At 47.5% G+C, this 3,725-nt stretch overlaps 1 pseudogene across 1 annotated transcript; it reads left to right on the top strand.

Annotated features, from left to right (window-relative positions):
- The first annotated feature begins 1,621 nt into the window (after nt 1-1,621).
- On the top strand, nt 1,622-3,722 carry LOC311370920 (galactosylgalactosylxylosylprotein 3-beta-glucuronosyltransferase 3 pseudogene; annotated as a pseudogene). The gene is made up of 4 exons (XR_014684112.1): nt 1,622-1,763; nt 2,065-2,164; nt 2,270-2,447; nt 3,656-3,722. The product of XR_014684112.1 is annotated as a galactosylgalactosylxylosylprotein 3-beta-glucuronosyltransferase 3 pseudogene (transcript).
- The last annotated feature ends 3 nt before the right edge of the window (nt 3,723-3,725 follow it).

Genomic DNA, 3,725 nt, shown 5'->3' with positions numbered 1-3,725 from the left:
TGTTAATGTTGGACAGGGGGGCTGACAGTCAGTGGAAAGGACTCATTTTTGAAGTCTTTTCAGTCGGTAGTAAACTAAACACCACTTGCTAGTACTGTAAAGTAGAATTATTTTTGTAAGAAAGTCATCCCCGAAACGAGGCTCAATGATTGAGTTTTTCTTTAAGAGTAAATTCATTTTCTTAGTTTTCCCGAATCAGCCAAGTGGATCATTTAGTTCAGTGTTATATGGACAGCAGCACCAGAGGTCATTTCATGGAGTTGGAAGGCGATTCTTTTTTTTTGTTTGTTTTGAGCAAGACTAACCACACAAACATTTTGCTCTAGGCTTATTCCTGATTACTATCTTCCCCTTATGCCACCTGACATATTGCAAAATATTGGTATGTGCATGTATATAGCAACAGCTTATTTACTGGCGGAGTTTCAATCTGTTTCTCTCACACTCAGGTTATTCAGACTGTAAACACCTCCATATGATGTGCCAGCCATCTTTGTCAGTTAGAAAAAAAGAGGCGTCCGATCTTGATTCTGGAGTCTAATTCTTTGTGACGGCCCGGTCGGTTTACACCAACCGTTTCCCTCCAGTAGAGATCATTTCTTCTAGTGTGCGTCTCTTCGCGTCTCTGTGGTCCGTTTTATCGCTTGGTAACTGACATTCAGGTGGCATCGTCAGTCAGTGCAAACTCATTTTGCGTACCCGTGTGTGTTGTGATACCATTACATTCATTCATCTTTTGGACTAATGAGTATTTTCCCTTCTCCATAATCCTCGGTTTGTGCGCGGCAGGGGGGTGACGGCCATAAATCACGACTGGAACTGGAGTGAGCTTCATACACTAAGCACCTGTGGGGGAGAGAAGGCTTGTGCACAGGTAGAAAGTCGCTCGGCAACACATGAAAAACAAGCTTAGAAATACTTTTTTTCTTTCATTTTTTCTTTTTTTTTACTTATCAACTTATCAAAATTGACCCTTTTTTTTTTTTAACGGCCCACTTTTTATGGAGGAAAAAAAAACGGTTGTACATTCTCAATGATCATGCTGAATTATTTTTAATTTCAAACCCTCTCACCACCACCTCAACCTTTCCTACCCAGTTCTATCTCCTCTTTCTGTGCGTGTCTGTGTGTATATATAAGCTGTTCCAGGTCCATTTTTAAGTTTGATTTTGGCCTTTTACAGGTGAACACTAGTTTTTTCTAAAATGACATTTAAAAAGAAAACCTCATTGTTTGAAAAGAGTGTTCTCGTCTTGTGGTTATCCAACAATGAAAGGGAAAACATGTCATTTTGGCCTTGTCAGTGTTTATTTGTATGTTACAAATAAAGGAAAGTTGTTTGACTTCTATGTGTATGCCTCTGCTTGTTCTTCATGTACTACATTTCATGTTTTTCTTTTGGACATACTTTATCAGTTATGAACTTGGAAAATGACCCCTTTTTTACAGATTGAATTTTAAAAATATATATTTTAGAGCTTTTTTTTAGAATGTCAGGCCTATTAGGGAAATATAATAAAAATGATATAAGCAATATTCAGGCGGAACCTTTACCTTGGCGCACGCGTTGTAGGGCTCGCTTTGGCGTTGCACCATAATCGGAAGTTGTTGGTACTCCACTCAGGAAAAAAAACTCCTCCGTTTCTGATGACCAGCTGGTAGAATGAATGATCTTCATCGCGATGCTTTTTCATGCACTTCTCATCGTTGACATGAACTAAGAAGCTCATTTCGCAGACGTCTTTTTATTCGTATTGGACTCGGTAAGTGATCAACGATACGTTTATATTGATGCACAGTTTAGGATTAGTATGATTGGAATGACAGTCACGAATCTGCGAGTAGTCTTTGACATTGGTTTTATTTGCGTAATATAAGCTTTCTATTACCAGCCTATATGCCTGTATACAGTAGCCAGCTGCCTGCCTAAACACGCCGTCTGTCGGCAGGTTAACCAAAGCAAGAAACACAATCCTTGCAGCACAGCCTCTGAATTCTGAATTATTATCCAGTGCCATAACATTATCATTGCCATTTCCACGATCTCTTACTTTACCGCTGTAGACCTCAATGGCCACGGGGATGAGGCTGAAGCTGAAGACCGTGTTTGTGCTCTACTTCATGGTGTCCCTCATGGGGCTGGTCTACGCTCTGATGCAGCTGGGTGAGCGGACCTCTGCCACAACAACGACACCGACCACGCTCCGGCCGAACTGTGTCTACTAGTGTGTGTGTGGTCCTAATCCGTCTCCGTCTCCGTCTCCTCCAGGCCAGCGCTGTGACTGCACGGAGCACGACATGCCCAAGGACCGTACCATCTCCCGGCTGCGGGGGGAGCTGCACCGCCTCGAGGAGCAGATGAAGAAGGTGGAGCCGACCAAGTCCGCCCATCCGGCGCTGAAGACCACTCTGCCCACCATCTTCGTCATCACCCCGACCTACGCGAGGTAGGCCGCTCTCTACGCTGTGTTTAGTGACTCAAGGGTATTGTGTAACCCCCCCCCCCTCTGACCCTTCACTCACTCGTACTCTGTTGGTGTCTCTCTGTATCTTTTTTTTAATTTATGGATGTCAATTGTTGATTCAAGGGTTAGGGATTCAATGAATGTTTATTTGATGACTTTTGTGTTTATAACTGAGAAAAAAACACTTAAATCAATCAAAGATGTACCTCTATCTCTCTCTGTCACCCTCTCACTGTCTCTCTCCCTCGCTCTCTCTCTCTGTGTCTCTGTCCCTCCCCCTCTCACTGTCTCTCTCCCTCTCTCTCTGTGTCTCTGTCCCTCCCCCTCTCACTGTCTCTCTCCCTCTCTCACTGTCTCTCTCCCTCTCTCTCTGTGTCTCTGTCCCTCCCCCTCTCACTGTCTCTCTCCCTCTCTCTCTGTGTCTCTGTCCCTCCCCCTCTCACTGTCTCTCTCCCTCTCTCTCTGTGTCTCTGTCCCTCCCCCTCTCACTGTCTCTCTCCCTCTCTCTCTGTGTCTCTGTCCCTCCCCCTCTCACTGTCTCTCTCCCTCTCTCTCTGTGTCTCTGTCCCTCCCCCTCTCAATGTCTCTCTCCCTCTCTCTCTGTGTCTCTGTCCCTCCCCCTCTCACTGTCTCTCTCCCTCTCTCTCTGTGTCTCTGTCCCTCCCCCTCTCACTGTCTCTCTCCCTCTCTCTCTGTGTCTCTGTCCCTCCCCCTCTCACTGTCTCTCTCCCTCTCTCTCTGTGTCTCTGTCCCTCCCCCTCTCAATGTCTCTCTCCCTCTCTCTCTGTGTCTCTGTCCCTCCCCCTCTCACTGTCTCTCTCCCTCTCTCTCTGTGTCTCTGTCCCTCCCCCTCTCACTGTCTCTCTCCCTCTCTCTCTGTGTCTCTGTCCCTCCCCCTCTCACTGTCTCTCTCCCTCTCTCTCTGTGTCTCTGTCCCTCCCCCTCTCAATGTCTCTCTCCCTCTCTCTCTGTGTCTCTGTCCCTCCCCCTCTCACTGTCTCTCTCTCTCTCTCTCTCCCCCCCTCTCTCTGTCCCTCCCCCTCTCTCTGTCACCCTCTCTCTCTGTCACCCTCCCTCTCTCTCTCCCTCTCTCTCTCCCCCCCTCCCTCTCTCTCTCCCCCCCCCCCCCCTCTCTCTCTCGCCCCCCCTCTCTCTCTCCCCCCCCCCCGCTCTCTCGCCCCCCCCTCCAGGTTCGTGCAGAAGGCTGAGCTGACCCGTCTGTCCCAGACGTTCCTCCACGTCCCCCAGCTCCACTGGGTG

Source organism: Micromesistius poutassou (assembly GCF_964030765.1).
Source record: "Micromesistius poutassou genome assembly, contig: SCAFFOLD_6233, whole genome shotgun sequence".
Classification (NCBI taxonomy): domain Eukaryota; kingdom Metazoa; phylum Chordata; class Actinopteri; order Gadiformes; family Gadidae; genus Micromesistius; species Micromesistius poutassou.
This window is presented reverse-complemented; position numbering and strand designations above follow the sequence as displayed.